A 20,502-nucleotide genomic window follows, 5' to 3' on the forward strand; every position below is an offset into this window, starting at 1 on the left:
TAGTAAGGCAAGATTTATTTAAGAAGTTCTTACAGCTCCTGAGCTTAAAAGCATCAGATGTGTTTGAATGTCTATGAAAGTATAACTAAAAGGTGCTTGCATAGTACTATTGCCAATATACAGTCCACCCTATATGTCAGTTTCTTCAAATATCACCCTTATAACTTAATAGTAAACAAAAAGCAAATCAAGAGTTTGCCAGGCAGTTAAAGAGCATTCTTACTAATGGCCTACTTTTAGTCTAAGAAGGTTATCAGTCTTCACTTTTCTTTCATGTCTGATGAATTTTATCTATGGAATATACTTTAGCCACAGCATTAATGAAAAATATATCGAAGATACAGATTTCAGATGTATTCAACACACATCATTCATCACCAACTACTAACCTAACCTATCATCTTAATGTACAAGTTAGTTAAACAAGGAGGACCATCGTGTATATTAACTCCAAAAAGCTTACTTGCATCTCCAAGAGAAAGATGGTTGTACACAATTTATTAACGGTAGGTTGCTGATCTCCAAATGGTGTCTTGCTGATTATAAAACAATTTGACTGTGACCATTCTATTGCGGTGCTTAAAGGAATGCACATTAATGGAAGATGAATTCCTGTCTTTCTCCCTAGTATGGTTAAACAGTACAAATGTAAACATTGAAAATTCCCCAGTCTGATACAAAGCAAATATCACAGTGAGTAAAGATTGCCCACATGGAACTTTGATGTGCAGTGAAAACTTAAGTGCCACAATATAACACTCAAGTTAGCTTTCTGGAAAATATATCAGAGGGCAGGGGGCGGCAAAGTGTTTGGTGAGAAATTCTCTCAGCCTGTGTACTTGGGAAGCAGACAATGCCTCCAATTTATACTGTACCTCAGGAGGTCTTTTAAGGAGAGAGATGGATAAATTGCCTTCAAGACAAAAACGAATTCTGCCAAACTTTACCTTTGTTCTCTGAGACTTGCATTATTAAACTAAGAGCCAGATATGCAGACATGCAACTGAGTCTTTTGCTCTCAACCTCTGAGAGAAAATACAGCAGTTACTTCACCTCCTTACAGTTCTTATTCAATGCTTCTCTAGCAACCTTTGACCTTGCTACTCTTAACATCTGAGTACATGCAAATGCCTCAAGCATCACATCCCTCAAGGAAAGCAGAGAACATTGTTTAGAGGAAAGTAGACTTCTAACAGATTTTCGAGTTAGAAACATCCTCGATCGCCATTGTTCTTGAAGAAGAGCCTGGTCCCTCTTAAATATGAAGCATGAACTTTACCACAAAGCTACAAGTTTCAAATCTCCTACCCACCTAATAGAAAAGAAAGTACTTTAAAAAATAATAAAATTGAGACACCGAGAAGGAATTGTTTGATTCTGAAATGAGCATGTAACAGTTGAGAGATTTTCTCAGCACATCATAAGTCAATCATAAGTCAATATTAGAGATTAAATTGTATCCTATGGCACAGAATGTAAGCTACTAGGAGAGGTTTCTCTGAAGAAAAGCAGCTACTTCAACCACTTCTGCTACTTGCTGCTACTTGGAGCAGTGCTCAGGGAGTATTTCTGGCTTTGGACTCAGGAATGATGCTCGGTGGAGCTTAACGGACCATATATGTGGTGCTGGGGATTTGAATCAGGATCAAGACTAGCCAGGATCAAGGCTGAGACTTTACCCCCTATGGCTTCCCCTTGAACTCGCACTCAGATCCAGGAAGGCAAAGGCAAAGAGATTCCACCCCCCAACACACACAGACACACAGACACACACACACACACACACACACACACACACACACACACACCCATAATGCATATTTGTAAAAACATTGTATGAATCCTTACCCAGGTCAAAGGCATAAAAGCTCTGAGACAAAAGACCAATCTTAAGAGTAGATAAACCATTTAAATGCAGAATTTCAGGCCTAGAGCATGGCTGGGCCTCTGGCACAAGAGACTCTTCCACAGGGACAAAGGTCACCCCATGCCAAGAATATAGATATAGATATAGTTATAGGTATAGATATAGATACATATATGTATATCTTTGAAAAAAATCCCATGAAGCCATCATCTTTAAGCTCTTCCCCATAACAAGGGTCTTTACAATGGATATTAGGGACTTTGGGGTAAAATTTAGTTAAACTGTACATAAAACAACTTGCAGAGGAAAAAGGACAAATTGATTTCCCTTCTGGGGAAATGACCTGCACATCCCAGCTTGGAAATCGTGCTTTGCTTTCCTCTCTGGGCTTTTTTCCATGCTAAGGAAGTCCAGAACCCTCTCTCGAGCAGGTCAACTTGTTTTACTTCACTGTTTGTTTTTCTCCTGAAATTCTTTTCTGATGGAAGGTGACAGACCTGGAAAAGCATTTAGGACTGACTCTCCTGCAAAGAGCAGTTCCTCATTCCCACCTGGCTTCCAGAGAACCTAAAACAGCAGATGGCATGGATCATTTCCTACATGAGCCGGAAGAAGTAGAATACAGGTACAGTCTGATGACCAGTGGAGGAGTAAATTCTGGACTTGAATCTGGGTCTTTTCAGTACCTTCAAGGGAGGTGGGGGGATGGGGGAGACAGAAGTGGGTGGAGACTCTGGAAACATTTCATTGGCCACCTAGGTAACATGAAGCCCAGTTCCAAGCTCAAAGCTTTGCATTGCAAATTGTTCTGAAATAAGAGCAGAGTTTTTATCAGTCATTTTATAATTAATTCCTTTAAAAATAATCTTGAGATGGTGTATTTGGGAGAAAATGGACTCTCCCTAAAGGATGCATTCTATTAGTCTGTCCCTGACCATTCAGAAAGGTTCTCCTATTAGTAAGAAGACATTTTCTTTTTCAGGATGTTAGAACAAAGAGATTGTTTTCCCTTCCCAGGAAGCCACTTAGACAGGATTAAGTAGCACCCTCCCTGGGCCATAACAGAGACGGATGCTGGATCACCAACAAGGGATAAACAGGCTTAGTGTTTGGAAAGACCATGTCTATCACCAGTGATAGAAAATGCTGGACACTTCTAAGAAAAAAATTAAATAAAGGAATCTGACCATTACTTACATCAAGATAAACCTTAGGCCACTTTTTACACTTACAAGCATGTGAAGGCAAAGTTAAAGGAAATCTACTCAAAATACCATGACAAGTACTGACAATCTGTACTCTAGCTGTTAATAACATGGGCTGGGGATTGACATAGAATAGTAAGCTTTCAATACCTCCATTCATAATCTATAAATCATGAATGGTTTATGATTCTTTTTACTTTTAACCTGCAATCCCTTTAAGTAGACTTTCTATGAAAAATACTGATTTTTCCAAAGATGGCAACTTTGACATTTATTTTTGAACTTTCACTTCTGAGTATGTAGTAGAGTTTCAAGAATGATTTCTTTTTAATTTTTTGTTTTGTTTTTGGAGCCACATTCAGCAGTTCTCAGGGCTTACTCCTGGCTCTGCACTCAGAGATCACTCCTGGTGGATTCAGGAGACCTATGTGTTACTGGAAATAGAACCTGAGTTGGTCACATATAAGGCAAGTGCCCTACTCACTGTACTATCACTCCAGCCTAAAAAATAATTCTTAACTTAGCATAAAATCACTCAAAATTCTCTGCTTTGTTGCCACCTTTCACTGAAATTTCTGTGGCCCTCCTCCCTTTTTAGAATTCTTCCTGTCACTTTCGGGCCAAGCAACATATAAATTTTTGTTGTTCTTGGCAGTCAAGCATTAAACTTCTCTGGTAATAGACACTCTCTGTATAAAATATTTGTGCTAATTCTTTATTACATAAGTTTGTTGTGTAGTTTGTCATCTGTGTAAGTACAGCAAGATTGAAACCTCAAATGTCTTAAACTCAAATCATGGAAGATGCTCAGGTTGTCCTCTGGGGCATACTTCTTGCAAAGTCACTTCATTGAAATTAATTTGAATCTAAAAATACTATTAAAGAATTTTGTAGGTGTATGTAGATTTTTTTATTTTAGTTATTGTGAAAGTCACCTACACTAGATTATTTAACAAGAGACCCTAACTTCTTTGCCAAAACTTGAATAAACATCTCTATTAGCAGTACATCCCTTTTCCATAGTGTCTGTACTTAAGTAAGATGTGCTCATCACTTACTAAGAGATTAATTATAAAAACTGAATACAAAGTGAGTTGGTGGATTGTTCAGTAACACTGTGAAAAAATGAAAACCAATTTAAATACTGTTTCCAATGGATTAGACTGATGCTCTCAATATCTGATTTGATAGTTGAATGATGCATATATTACATGAGAGTATATGTTAAACATTTATTTATGCAGCAGAGAGTTTATGCAAACTGTGCCTCTGTCCTCATTAAACTAACTTTCTAAACTTGGGGAAAGGAGAAAAGGACAAACTATATGAATAATCATAATAGGAGATTTTATTTGGCATACCAAAAGAGCCATAAATGAAATGTTACTTTTAAAATGAGCAAAGAGATTATGATTTTTCAAAAAGATAAAAGAATCAGAAAGTTTAAATTAAACTATACACCAGATTGGAGTAATAGATGAAGAGACAGAGCATGTGCTTTACATGCAGCAAGTTCTGAGTTCAATCCCTAGAAACACATGGTTTATCAACCACAGCCAGAAGCAGTCCTGAGGCACCAGTGGGTGTGGTCCCAAAACCAAATTAAACAAATTATTTACTTGATTAAATAGGGTCAAAGAGACAGATTACCAAGAAGTTAGGTTCTTGCCTCTCAAGTAGTCAATCCTGGTGCAATCTCCTGCCTCAAATGGTTCCCTGGGCACTCTCATCCCTGAACACAGAACCAAAAGTAGCACCTAAGCACTGCTAGGTGTTACCCTCCCAAAACAAAAATAAAACAAAAGAAATTATACCATGAAAGATGCTAAACATAGTGTCTAGCATATAGTAATTATATCCAATGAACTTATATATGAGGTGCTTCATATTATAAAGTTTCTCATATCATACAAATTATTATATATTATAAATTATTAAATGAATGAAATTTTGAGCAGCAAAGAGAATGGGATTTGGGGGCATAGTGAATAGTATTAGCAAGAGCTCAGAATAAGTAAATGCAAAATAAGTTAGGAACACATAAAATAATTAAAGTGGTAATTCTGATGCAAGAAAGGGAAGGTTAGATATCTGTAGAAATGTATGCTTATTGTTGCAGTATAATGTAGGGCTTTAATAAACATTTGAAGGATTTTTACTTGACTTGAGAGGTAAGCACAAGGACATAAAAATGGAAACTGTATCTTAAATTATTTGCAAATTACTCACGACTCACAATAAGGTGAATCTGTATCTGAAAATACTCTCTGAATCTTGTAAAAACTCATGTCATAACTTACCCAGACTACCCAGCTCATGATTTTCACTGGACTTCTAAAATGTTTGTTCACTTGTTAAAATCCATGTCACAAATCTCTAATGTAGCAGCTAATATTTTACAATTGATCAAATAGTCTTGGATATATATTCCAAATATGTGACTTAATGAAAACAACATAAAGATTTATGCTCCATTTAATGTACTTAGCTAAACTCATGGGATTTCAGAAGATAAAAAACAAAGGAAACATGGGTTAATGCTTAGTTATCTTTGGTTAACTTATATAGCTTAACAATCAAAGAACATGAAAGAAGAGCTCTTGATAAAACAAGGTTTTTCTTTAAAATCCATAAAAGGCAGCTGCTTTCCAGAATGGACCATATTATCATTGGAATGCACAACTTTTAAACAAAGCTCTAGCTAAACTTCATTTGTAATTGACAGTCAAGGCACAAATCTTTAAGCCATTGCTATTGAATAACGCTAGCGAAATGAGTATAGACTAGGAAGACCTTTTTTTTCACTTTCTTACCTATGTGACTCTTCAGTGTCTTCTTCCTGATTTCTTTAGGGGTATTAGCTATGGAAAGAAAGCAAAGCTAGAGACTCTGGTGTGCATAGATAGTGCAGACTTGACAGAACAGAAGGAGAGGTAGAAATGTTAGTGTCTGAGTTTCTGCTTAGTCTCAGTTTCCTCTGAAGATCATTTAAGTCAAATACTAAAGTTTTCATAATTTTCTCAAATATAAGTCAGCACACAGTCAAACTCAAGAGCACTCATGAAAAATACAGTCATGAAATACTACACTACTAGTAACTCTATGCTCCTTAAATCTCTGTAGGAAAGTCACTTGCCAAGGACAAATCAAGGACCACACTGAAGGGGTAATGTCTGAGGTGACAGAATTCAAGTTGTGTGAGTGTGTGACAGATACAGACTCAGAAGGAAAACACAATGAGTCTATAACTGTACCTCATGGTGTTTCACTAATTGAAAAAAAAAATGATGGTGTCATGTTTGGGACCATTGCCCAAGTGTCACAGTATTCAAAGGACTGTGATTCAACAAAGATAATAGGTGATTGAACTCATCAGGTCCCTCACAAAATGAGAAACACTTATTCACAAGGAACAGGCTCACCTCTACTCCAGACTAGAGTACCAACCGCATTCTTAACCAGAGAATAGAAAGGAATCACATCACCATAACTGAAAATTCAACCAGATTTGAAAGTTAGTCTTTGTGAGGCAGTTTTCTCAGGCAGCCTATCATTTTCCTAAACAACTTTGTCTATTGTATGATCTACTACCCTTAAAATGGATTTCTCTAGAAGTCCCCTCAATATTCACAGTTCTTCCCAGGGAACTTGATATCAATACAAGATCTCAATTAGAGATGCCTAGTGTAGAACAAGTAGCCTGTCCCATGAACTACTTACGGATGGTCTCTTAGAAACCTCCATTTATAGTAAATTCTACCTGCATCCTTTTGCTAGGTACCTGCATCTTTTTGCTAAGTATTGACACACTTAGAATATTCATTATTATTAATTGTCAATGGTCTGCAAGTTTCCTGATGATCTTAGCATGTTCTTCACTTAATGATGTTATGTTCTGTCTATGGTCTGGAATCTCTATATTTCAGACCTTTATAAGTCTTATTAACCTTGAGACCAGAGACTTAGTACACAGATAAGGTACTTGTCTTGGTCCAGCTGACCACTGATTCCTGGCACTGTTTCAAGTCCCTGAAGCACCACCAGGAGTGATGTCTGAGCACAGGGCCAGGAGTAAATCCTGAGCTCTACTGGGTTTATTTATCAAATAAATCCTGTTACTGTACTCCCGTTGTTCATTGATTTTGCTCAAGCGGGCCCAGTAACATCTCCATTTTGAGACTTGTTATTGTGTTTGGCATGTTGAATACGTCACGGGTAACTTGCCAGGCTTTGCTGTGCAGGCAAGATACTCGGTAACTTGCCGGGCTCTCCGAGAGGGGTGGAGGAATCCAATCAGGCTCGGCCAGGTTGGCTGCGTACAAATCAAATAAATCAATCAATAAAAATTTATTAAACTTCATTTTTCCTGAGTACAGACTCTGGTTGGTACCACATGATCCCAGTCATCACATTCCATCAAAAGTGTTCCCCCACCTCACCCCACCTCTCCCACCTTAAGGTGTTGCAGGGAATTCTGTAGAGATCCCAAAAGTCAATGTTTAATAAGTAAGAATTTCCTAGTCATGCAATTGTAATCAAGACTTACTCCTGCTCTGCATTCAGGAATCACCCCTAGTGGGGCTCAGGAAACCATATGTGATACCAGAGATCAAACTAGGATCAGATGCCTGCAACGCAAGAGCCCGCCGCACTGTACTATAGCTCTAGCCGCAACATGGCTTTTATTTCATTCCATCTCAGGACCCTCTCTATCTGGCCAAAAATGAGAATATAATATACTCTAATACAATAAAGGAAAGAACATTTCATCTTCTTTTGACACATTCTATTGGTTAGTAGCAGGTCTCCATTTCCTCTGCTACTCAAAGGAATACTGGGGTAATGCAAAGATATGTCATCTCAGGGCTATCTGTCACAAAGGAACTTTGGCGAAATGTTTTATTACAAAAGTCTAAAAATGAAGAATGCTGTAGTATCCACAGCAACTTGCACATTGTGATTTTTAAACCATGTCATTGTATAGAAGGAATAAATGTTAATTTTGCAAGTTTACTGTTGCTGAGAGTGATAGATGCCCTTTTATAATTAACTGATCTAATTTCTTCTCAAGACTGACAATATTTTTACTGCCAATTTTCAATTAAGTTGTTTTGCCTAGGCTTCCTTGACCCCCCATGTGCACAGTTCTGAAAAATCATCTGGAGGCACTCATCTAAGGACCTGCAACAACCAAATTCAGAACACGTCCTTTGCACTACAACAGTAAGCAGGGGCTAAGTATATTAGACTTCCTAATCTAGTGACCCAGATAGAATTACTAATTCAGAAATACAAAGTTTGTCACCCTCTTCTTGGAACATTTCCCTACAGAGAGGATAAGAAGCCTGACTATCGTATTGCATAGCATTAAGAACCACAGAACCACACTTGACACAAATGAAACTCAATAAAACTAGAAGAGGGGCCAGAGAGATAGGACAGCAGGTAGGGGAGTTACTTCACACGTGGCCAACCTGGGTCCTAGATCTATCATCCCATATGGTCCTCCAAACACTGCCAGTATTAATTCCTGTGTGTAGAGCTGTAGTAACCCCTGAGTATCGCCGAATGTGTCCTAAAAAGCAAATCAAAACAAAACAAACAAAAAACAACTTGAAGAGCTTGAAGGGAAGCTAAAACCATTTTGACCACAGTTGATACATAAAGTCTTTCATTCAGTAAATTCCTGGATAAAGAGGTAAAAGTAGGGCTAAACGTAAATAATGAGCATTCCCCTAAATTGTGCCTTGTTCTATAAAGAAGAGAAGGTTGCAGATGACTTTTTTCTTTTTTAAATATTTCCATGCATTTATGTATCTAGACTAAGAAACTTTTCACAGTATCCTGTCAAACAGAAAGTAAAATGTCCTGATTATGTGCTTTTTAGATTGACTAAAGAAAACATGTTTGGTTGCATCTTTTCTATCCAACTACCCAAAGACTTTAAAATGTGATGTTTATTATTCTGGTCAGAATTATAAATGACACATTTTAAAGTTTTGGGATGGTTGTACTATGATATGTTGAACAATATTATAATCTTCTGTATTCACTGCTGATCGCTTTTATAGCAAGGATCTACCGAGATAGCAAATAGCCTACTTCTTCCTAAAAGGAAGGTTTTTCACGGAGAGTTGTGCCAAGGGCCTCAAGTGAATAATATTTCATTATAGCTTAAATTTCATCTATTGAGCCATGAAAATTAAGCACACCATCTTTTCCCTATGGCTATAAAAACTTAATCTGATCATTAAAAATTCTACAACTAAAGTCATTTATAATACTTTCCTCTGTTTTCCTCTGAGTTTATCCATTTCTTACTATTAGGTCACTTTCAGAGGCTATATATGTATTGGATCATCTCCTATTATATTAATATGTCTTTTGAATGGTTGAATTTTATGAATCAATTATATGTTCTTTATAAAGAAATATGCAACCCCTATGAGCAGGAAAAATTTTAACACCAAAGAAAGTTTTTCAATAAATTGGGGGTAAGGGGGAAAATCCCACAAATGTGTCACCAGATAAATTTTAATTTCAAAATATCTGTGCAATATAAGATAGTTACCATAGCATAGTAGAATGTTTGTATATTCTGTATTGTCTGATACTTTCTTTAAAGGTATTAATAGGTACTCTGGTCATTTTATAGAGGAATCCCTAGATAACTTAGTGGCTATATCAATTGAATGCATGTTACAAAAAATAAATAAATGGTTGAAGAGATATAATGGTGGATATGCCTTGCATGAAGCTAACCCAAGTTTGATTTCCAACACTACATGGTTCTCCAAGCATCATCATAAGTGATCCCTAAGCACAGAACCAAGATTAATCCCTGAGAACCACTAGCAATGGTCCCAAATTCAAAATAAAAACAAAGTAATAACACTAAGCATATACATAGATTTTTTTTTCTATATAAGAACAAACATTGACTATCACAACATCAACGAAAGTCTTAATGTATTTAAAGGTTGTAATCTTTAATTTGGTCATGAAACAGGGTTGCATGATGATACTGAAAGCTCTTTTGTTTTTCTAATGTCATAAAAAATTTCACAGAATAGATGACTAAGATAACCCAAATTCTGGAGACAGGGTCCAAGATCAAAGTGCAGCCAGATTTAGTTTCTTCTGAGCTTTCTCTCCTGGCTTGCAGATGATCACTTTTCTTACTGCACATATCTGTGTCCTAATCACCTTCTTATTAATGACATGAGTCATCTTTGGATGTGGCATCCCCATCTGACCTCATTTTAACTCAATTACCCCCGTAAAGTTCCTAGCTCAAAAACAGCCCATTGTAAGGTTATAGGACTACACCAAATAAATTGAGAGGGGAGGCATAAATTATTTAGCCCAGAACTGGGAAATATCCTGATGTCTTCACCAGCAAGTAATGAAAAAACTTCACTGGCTTAATGTCAAAGAATCCTTCTCTTTTTTTTTTTTGGTGTGATTTCCTACCTATTATGGCCAGTAAGATATTTCAGAAAATATGAAAGGAAAGATGCTCAGATAATTTTTTCTACCCATAATGAAAACAAATCTAAGAGCAACAATTTGAAAATTGCGAAATGTTTCTTCTCAACTTCAGTCAGATAAGTCCTCTACATACCATGCCACATATTATATTCAATATGTAAACAATTATATGCAAATAATATTGCTAAGTTGTGCAACACTGTTTTTGGTAAAGGACATAATGATTTCCCATGGACTATTATTATAAAGGTAGGAATGTCTCTTATGGGCAGAGACACTCTGTTATGGCTCAGGTACAGTCATCACCTTTCTGCTGCCTCTGGATCAATTCCATCCACTAACCCTTCAAATAGCCAAGTGATAAGTAATAGTGAACTGTGTGCTCTACAAGTCATAGAGATTACAGATTTGTTTACCTTTGCAATTAGCACACAGAACAGCAGCCCTTCCTGAAATGTGTGTTTGGGGCTCTACAAACCTAATCATTTGCTCTTTCATCCTCATTTCTCACTTTGACTAAAACTTGGCAAATACCTTGTGGTAGCAATTTAAGTTTGAGATTGGGGCTCCTGATAGAATTAGGTACTGATGAATAAAAAGGATAGAGTGAATGTTTTTAAACACTCTAAGGCATAAATTATTGTTAGACATTTTTAAGTCATGAACCTCTTGGAGGAATTTATGAAAGCAGCAGAGGCTCATTTGCCCATAATCACACCATATGTTGAAGAGTTTAAGGATTTCTTTAAAAAGCAATTAGCCTTAGGTTGACATTTTCCTATCTAAAAAAAAAGTAAAGATTTGGAAACACCAGACTCATAGAGAGTTGGAAAGAACCCTACCACTGATTACATTGACAACAGTCTTCACATTAATGAATCAAGAAAATACTCTTTATTATTTTTTTAATTTTTATTAGTGAAACACCATGAGATACAGTTGTAGACTTACAAATTTTTGTGCTTGGGTTTCAGTTATACAACGATCAAGTACCCATCCCTCCACCAGTGCCCATTCTCCACCATCACTGATCCCAGTATCCCTCCAACCCCCCATCCTCCCCATCCTCCCCTTCCTCTGTGGCAGAGCATTCCCTTTTGTTCTCTCCTTTTGGGTGCTGTGGTTTGCAAAAGAGGCGTTGAGCGCAATCATGTTCGGTCTATAGTCTACTTTCAGCATGCAGCTCCGATCCTGGGAGGATCCTCCCAACACCCTTTATCTGGTGCTTCCTTCTCTATCTGAGCTGCCTTTTCCCCTAGCATGTGCGGCTTTAAAGAAAATACTCTTTAAAGAGTTTTCACTTCAAAGCAAAGAAACTATTCATCCCAGTTTCTACTACAACATAAGATGCCTGGCTTTCAACAACAAAAAAAAAGGCAAAGGCAAAAACAAAACAAAAAACTGCCAAGAGATAGAAGATGTTATCAAGCCAGACTTAGATATGATATAGATGCTAGAAACCTCCAGAGGGAATTTTAAAATAACTATTATTTTAAAGATTCTAATGGCAAAGATGAACAGCATACCTGATCAGATGGTTAACTTCAGCACATCAATTAATATTATCAGAAAAAATTCAATAGAGATGCAAGCATTTGTATGGTCCCAGTCACTACCAGGAGGCATCCCTGAGAAACAGAAGTAAAGCCTTAACATTTCCCTTTCTGTCCCAACACCCCTCCCACCCCAAAAAACGTAAGCTCAGTAAGAGTAGAGGAAAGTCTCCAATTAGCTGAAAAGTAGACTCAAAAAAGGCAAAGAAAGAACAATGGAACTGAATTAGATCTTTAGAACTACACAGACTGGAACACAATAAAAAAAATCAGTGCAGAAAAAAATGCAAGGGAATATTGAAAATTTTTTTTATTTGTTCCATCTATCCTTTGTTTCACTTAAGAAATATTTTTTAAATTTCCTTGAAGATTTTCACTTCCCATGTGTTATCTAGATGTGTTTGTTCTAATTTCTTAGTGGTTGACTATTTTCAAATAACTTATTATTGTTGGGCTGGAGCCATAGCACAGTGGGCAGAGCATTTGCCTTGCATGCGGCCAACCTGGCCGACCCAGGATTCGATTCTTCCGGCCCTCTCGGAGAGCCCTGCAAGCTACAGAGAGTATTCCACCCTCACGCCAAAGTCTGGCAAGCTACCCGTGATGTACTGGATATGCCAAACAGAGTAACAACAAGTTTCACAATGGGGATATTACAGGGCCCGCTCGAGCAAATCGATGAACAACATGAGGACAGTGCTACAGTGCAGTGCTTATTATTGTTGGTTTCTACTTTAATTTCAGTAGCTCCAAGAATATACTAAGTGTAATTTCTAGTAATTTTTATGCTTCACAAGATAGAGTTGAAAACTCAGAACATGGAGATAGTAAGTTTTTCATACACATTTAAGAAGAATATGTATTTTACTGCTATGGATAAAATATTCCAGAAACAAGAATTATATCAAACTAATTGATGTGCTATTCACATTAACTATATCCTTCCTTATTTTCTGACTTTCTTTTTCAGTTTCTGACAGGTGTTGGCTGATGTCTTCAAGTATAATTATAAATCTGCTTTCCTTTTTTGAATATACTGGCATTTCCTTTGTGGACTTGAAATTATTATGTGAATATATATACCCATATTATTATGTGAATATTTATTATGTGAAAATTCATTCAACACTATTATAACTTCTTTGACAATTATTTCTTTCTCAAAATTTAGAGCAAATGCATTAAAAATCTTTATGATATTGATATAACCAAGAATATTGGTATACAAAAAGTATAAGCAATGAAATTAAAAATTGATGGAATCTTAAAAATTATTAAAATTTTATTTTCAAAAGTAATTCTAATTTTCATAAAGCTCCAGTGTGGGAAAAAATATTGAAAAACATATCCAATAAAGGATTTAGATTTAGAATTCAAAAGAACTCAGGAATGGGAGTAAGAATGTAACTCAGGTGGTCGACTATGTGTCTTGTACATGTAAGGGCCCAGGCTCAATCCCTGGCATGCAATGGTGCCCTCAAAGTCCACGAGAAATAACCCCAAGCCCTCAAGCACTCCCAGGTGTGGCATTCATAATTTTTTATTTTATTCTTAAAATTCAACAATAGGGGCTGGAGCAATAGCACAGCGGGTAGGGCATTTGCCTTGCACGCAGCCCACCCGAGTTCAATTCCCAGCATACCATATGTTCCCCCAAGCACCGCCAGGAGTGATTCCAGAGTGCAAAGCCAGGAGTAATCCCTGAGCATCCTGGGTGTGACCCAAAAAAGAAAAAAATCAACAATAAATAAGCATTTTTCCAAGATTGCTTATTTATTAATATAATAATTGGTTTGGGGTCACACCCAGAACTACTCAGAATTACTCCTGGCTCTATGCTCATGGATCACTACTGGTGGCACTCCCTGAGTGGACCATATGAGGTGCCAAGGATTGAACCAGCATCCAACACATGCCAGGTAAGCAAGCCCCAATTTTTAAATGGGTAAAAATTTGAACATATGCTTCACCAAGAAGAGATGCAGAGGAAAAATAAACATGGGTAAAGATCATTATAATAATCATTAGATAAAAGCAAAATAAAATTACAATCAATTATCTCTAGTCATCTGTTGAAATGAAAGTCCATGTAATATTAGGGTTTATAATATTATGTCACCAGCTAGCTAAATATTTACCCAAGTGAATTGAAAACATACTTATACAAAAACCTGTAAGTGAATATTTATGCCAGTTTTACGCAAAATCTCTAATAACCAGAAACAACCCAGATGTTTCTTGATAGGAGAATGACGAAACAAATGTGATAAAGGCACAGAATGGAATGCTACTCCAGAAAACAAAATGAACTATTAATCCATGTAATAGCAAAGGTAACTTTCAAATGTGTTTTCAAAGTAAAAGAAGTCCAGAAAAGAAGTCCATAATAAAAATTCGGTTTTTTTTAAATAAAATATGTTCTTTTCTTTTTTCCAGTTTAGGTAGCATGGTTATAATAAGCAGTAATATTTATGGTCCTGCTATACAAAGTTATGGCACCTTTACCACTCTCAAACACTATACTACACTCCATTACATCTTTGTGTCTCTTTCCGTCTGTGCCCCCTTCAACCTCCTTTCAACCTCCCCCTATACTCCTCCCCCTATACTTCTCCCTCTACTACTTAGTAGCCTCAGTTTTGTAGCCAAAGTCCAAGGAGTTGTCATCATTTAATGCTGTCTATTCTCTTGTAGAAGACCATGTAAATGGTTTGTAATCAGATCAGTGATAATCATGATCGAAAATGACAAAATTTTTATTACAAAGGAACTTCATAAGAGGATTGGGTGAGGGGGGGGCAAGGAAACTATTCCATATGGCACTATGGTGGTCAGTGTGGAACTTTATGTACCTGTATGCCACTAAGAATGAATTACACTATATGCCAGTGTTGCCTCTTGGGAGTATGTGGGGTCAACAGAATGGGTAGGTAGATAATAGAGAATGCTTCTGCTTTCCTGCTTTACCTTTCATGATCTTGGTGGCCTAGTGCCCAGCAAAGCCAGGATTAGTGAGTCCGCATGAGCTTCTATTTTGCATGGACCTGAAGGTCCTATATGCCAGCCATATAGAAGCAACTGTCAGGCTGAACCTGGGACCCACTTGCTCTGGATGGCACAAGAATTGTCTTTACCACCGAACTTTTCAGGCAGCTATGGTTTCAGGCTCTAGCAAGTTTCTTCTATTCACAGGAAAAGGAAAATCAGGCCCAATTCCCACTTTCCCAGGTTCATGGTCTATTCCTGAGGAAGGAATACAGAAGTCAAATAGTGAAGCAAATGATTTTTATTTGAAGGTAGAAGAGACTATGCTCAAGAGAAAATCTTGATTAATATTGTCAAAATGACAATTCTACTCACACCACTACAAGGTTCAATGCAGTTCCTATAAAAATTATCCATAATCATCTACAGATTCAATATTGCCCCTATAAAAATACCCAAGACTCAATTCCTCAAAACATAAACCAAATACCATTGAAATTGATATGGAGCAATTCCCTTTCCCACAGAATAGCAATACTAGGGGGGGAAAATGGGAGGCTTATCTTTCCCAAACTTTTAACTATACTACAAAGCTGTAGTAATCAAGACAGTGTGATTCTGGAATAAAAAAAAGCAAAGACTTCCAGACCAACGGAACAGAATTGCTAAGCCCAGAGACAGATCTTGAGGTACATGGGCAGCTTTTGACAATTGACAAAATTGTAAAGTATAAAGTGAAATAAGGGAAGTAAATTATATTGGAAAGACTTGTCAGTCACATAGTTTTAAAAAAATGAACTAAGATCTCTTTCTCCTACCCATGCATAAAAGTTCACCCAAACTGGGTTAAGGACCTCAATATCAGACCTGAATCCATATGTTATATTCAGTAAAACTTGTGAAACCCTTTGTGACATTGAATCTAGAGACACCATCAATGATTCAATGCCACTGGTCAAGAAGATTGAAGCAAAGATACACAAATGAGATTACATTAAACTAAGAATCTCCTGCACTGCAAAAGATAACAGAACAAAAAGATACCCCACAGACTGGGAGAGAATACTATTTGCCCACCACTCAAAAACAATGATTAATATCCAAGATATATAAAACACTTGTAAAACTGGCATCAAAAACTGGCAAGAAGAGATGAAAATAAAATTGCTCATAAAAGATACATAAATGCCCTTAAAGGTATGTGGCAAATTTCTGCATCACTTTCCATCAGGGAAACGCAAGTCAAAACATTAATGAAGTATTATCTCACACTAGTAAGTCTGGCATACAAAAAAGAACAAAAGAAGCTAGTGTGAGTGTGGATGTAAGGAAAAAGGAAACTTTTCCTTCCACTGATGGTGGGAATATAGATTGGTTCAATCTTTCAGGAAAACAATTTGGGCATTTTCCCAAAAACTAAGAATTGAGCTTCCATATGACTCAGCAATTTCACTACTTGGCATCTACCCCAAAGACCAAAAAACTATTTAGAAAAGACATCTACACCCCTATGTCCACTGTAGCACTACTCACAATAGCCCAAATCTGGAAATAACCCGTGTTCAAGAACAGATATGGTACATACACACAATAGAATACTACTTGGCTATAAGAAAAGATGAAATCATGTAATTTGCCACTACATGGATGGATCTGAAGAGTACATGCTGAGTGAAGTCAGTCAGAAGAGGGGCAGATACAAAACATATAGAATGATGTCACTCATATGTGGGACATAAAGAAACATAGTAAGAAAATGTAAAAAAATGGCCCAAAACAACAGAACAGTCTACAGAACTGAGACACTACAGAGGGAAAAAGGGGTGGCAGCAGAGTCTGGGGGCTGGGTGGGATCTGAAACAATGGTGGAGGAAAGCAAATACTCTGGTAAGAGTATGGTATAGGAACACTGTGTGAATAAAACCCTATAAACTGCAGTTTTGCAAATCAAGTTTCTTCCAATAAAGAAAAAAAGTATTTTTTGTTTATTGGGCCACACCTGGTGATCCTCCAAAGTGACTTCTGGCTCTGCACTTAGGAATTACTCTTCGTAGTGCTTGGGGATTGTATGGGTTATCCCAGATCAAACCCAGGTCAGCAGCATGCAAGGCAAGTGTCCTACCCTCTGTGCTATGGCTCAGCCTCCTAATCCCCAATTTTTTGTTTTTGATTTTGCTTTGTGGCCACATCTAACTTACTCATGTCAGATTTACTCCTGGCTCTGTGGGTAGGGGTCACTCTGAAGGCTCAGGAGACCATATGGTGTTCTGGGAATCTAATCTAAGTTGTCACATGCAAAGTACTAGTCCTACCCACTGTACTATCTCTCTGGTCCAAGGGGGCATATAACTTAAAGAGAAAAAAAGAAATTAAAGTCTTCTCCAGAGATAAGAGAAAACCATATAATTCAAAGAAAGAAATTGTGCTCCCCACGTTGGATTGTAGTCAAGTACTCCAAGCCTAGAAATGGAGTCACTGTCACTATCCTCCTGTTGTTCATCGATTTTCGAAAGCTTTTGGAAACTCTCTTTACATTAAAATAGTAATTAAGTGAATTTAAAAAAAAATGATTGTGGACGTGGAGGGCTGGCTCCACAGCTCCAGGAGAAGACACCAGGTTCCAAAAAGAGCTGAGACCACCGGGAAGTCCCAGATGGGGTAGGTGCCGCATCCCGCCTCCCCTAGATGGAACCCCGGTGACCAGAAGCTTCTACAAGCATAGCTCGAGTATGCGGGAACTAGGACTTTTTCTCCAAACTGCCGGGACCATCCCGGCTCCCAGGTAACCTCTGATTCCGGAAGTCATGCCCACGGCCCACCCCCCCCCCCCAGCGCCATCTTTACAGCACACAGCTGCAGAGAAGAAGGGCCACGTGGAGGGCTGACTCCACAGCTCCCAGAGAAGACACCAGGTTCCAAAAAGAGCTGAGACCACCGGGAAGTCCCAGATGGGGTAGGTGCTGCATCCCGCCTCCCCCAGATGGACCCCAGTGACCAGAAGCCTCTACAAGCATAGCTCGAGTATGCGGGAAGTAGGACTTTTCCTCCAAACTGCGCGGCCGCTTACGTGGCCGTGTGACATCTCCATGTATACAAAGTGATGAATGGGAAGTAAATCACCCAACATTTCTCCCTGAAAATCAGAGTTAAGCTTGGAGCAGAAAAGTGAAGGGACTATGCGTTAATCCAGACCATCATGTCTGCCCGGAGGGGATTGGGTGTTGCTCCCTTCTGCCCTCCTCCCTCTGGAAAGAAAGATGGCGGCCGCATGGGAGCCTTGGACAGCAGGTATGAGCCGGGGGTGTGGGGGCGACTAAAACCTCATGGGAAGGGGGGCTTTCCGGTCCGTCCTTCACGCCCTACCCAGGTCACCAGTTGCCCCTCACAAGCGGCTCTCCAGCATGGCCACGACCCCAGAAGCACAAGGACTTAATGCAGAACCCAGCAGCTTGGAGCAGAAAAGTGAACAGACTATGCGTTAATCCAGGCCATCATGTCTGCCCAGAGGGGAAAGGGTGTTGCCCCATTCGCCCTCTCCTCTCTTGCCCCCCACAAGCGGCTCTCTGGCATGGCCACAACTCCAGAGCACAGAAACCAATCTCTTAATTATCTGACTTTCAGTAGAAATACTTCCAGGGTTAATAAGTAAAATAGTGGAAATCTAAAACCAACATTTAATTCTTGAACCCAGCTGTAGAAAGCAAATCATTTCACAATGCTTTTTCAGCATGTCTCATTTGGGGCGGGGGGGGGGGGTAAACTCTAAATAATAGTGGTGCATCTTTTATTGAAACAATGAATCTAATCAAAGCAGATAGAGTGTTAACTAGAATTCACCTGCCTCGCAGGCATTGGGAGGGGTGGAGGGTGGGGTTTTATTGGGGTTCTTCGTGGTAAAAATAAGTATTGGGAAAGGGAAATGTGTTTGATATTTGCATGACTGAGACATAAACCTGAAAGCTTTGTAACATTTCCCACAGTGATTCAATAAATAAATAAGTTATTAAAAAAAATGATTGTGGCGGGACGGGCACGGAGGCCCAGCTCTGGGCAACAAAGCTGAACGGCTCCAATTCCAACCAGGTACAGCCTGCCCCCAAGGGCCTGGGACCCTCTCTGGGCATGCGCAGCTAGATCAATCTCCTAGAAAGTCGGTCTTCTCCCCTGATCTGCGCAGGACGGACACGGAGGCCCAGCTCTGGGCAACAAAGCTGAACGGCTCCAATTCCAACCGGGTACAGCCCGCCCCCAAGGGCCTGGGACCCTCTCTGGGCATGCGTAGCTAGATCCATCTCCTAGAAAGCCGGTCTTCTCCCCTGATCTGCGCAGGATGGACACGGAGGCCCAGCTCTGGGCAACAAAGCTGAACAGCTCCTCATTCCAACCAGGAGACGTTCCCAACACATTGCCCAGTACCAGGGACTTTTGCCAGAGCCGGGGCCGCTAACGCGGCCGCAAAATATTTTCCCACTACATATGCCATAGGAACCATAAGCTACGTTCTTAGATGGAAACTTCTCTAGTTTAGCTCAGCCACTAGAAACACAGTAGCCAATAACTCATAAGCCTATCTTAACTCACACTGCATATCAAGCAGAATAGTAACAGTAAACGTGAAGGACTAAACCACACTTGTCACAATGGTAAAGCAGCGCAAAAGCCCACCAAACTTTCTTATTGAAGAGTCTAGCCCAGATGACACCAACAGTACTGTAGTGTTAGACAAACTCTCTGACAAGGAATTCAGAAGGGAGCAACTTAGGATGCTTAGGGAACTAAAAGAAACAGTGGAAAGCAACGCCAATAGAAGAAAAGAGGATTTGAAGGCAGAAATGAGGAAAATGCAATCGGAAATGTCAGACCTGAAAAATCTCATAGGCGAATTGAAAAACTCAGTGGAAGGCCTCGGCAGCAGAGTAAGAGCTGCTGAGAACAGAATCAGTGAGCTCGAAGATGAAGTTCAGAGACTCTCCAGAAAAGAGCAGAAAATGGAAGAGAGACTCACAATTCGGGAACAGATGGCAAGAGAAGATCGTGATGAAGCCAAGAGGGGTAACATAAGAATTATTGGAGTCCCAGAGGTACAGGAAGAAAACCTTGATGAAGAAGAAACTGTCAAAGACATCATTGCTACAACGTTTCCAGAGCTGAAGAAAACTTGTGACCACATTCAGGAGGCCCGAAGGATACCAGCTAGAAGAAATACGAATAAAAATACCCCAAGACACATTCTGATCAAAATGACCAAAATCTTAGACAGAGAAAAAATTCTGAAAGCAGCAAGATCGAAGAAAGAAATCTCTTACAAAGGAGCATCCTTAAAATTCACAGCTGATTTTTCTGATGAAACCCTCATGGCCCGAAAACAGTGGTGGGACACAGTGAAAAAACTCAATGAAAT

This window comes from Sorex fumeus, unplaced genomic scaffold (assembly GCF_029834395.1).
Source record: "Sorex fumeus unplaced genomic scaffold, SorFum_2.1 ptg000002l, whole genome shotgun sequence".
In the NCBI taxonomy this organism is placed as follows: Eukaryota; Metazoa; Chordata; class Mammalia; order Eulipotyphla; family Soricidae; genus Sorex; species Sorex fumeus.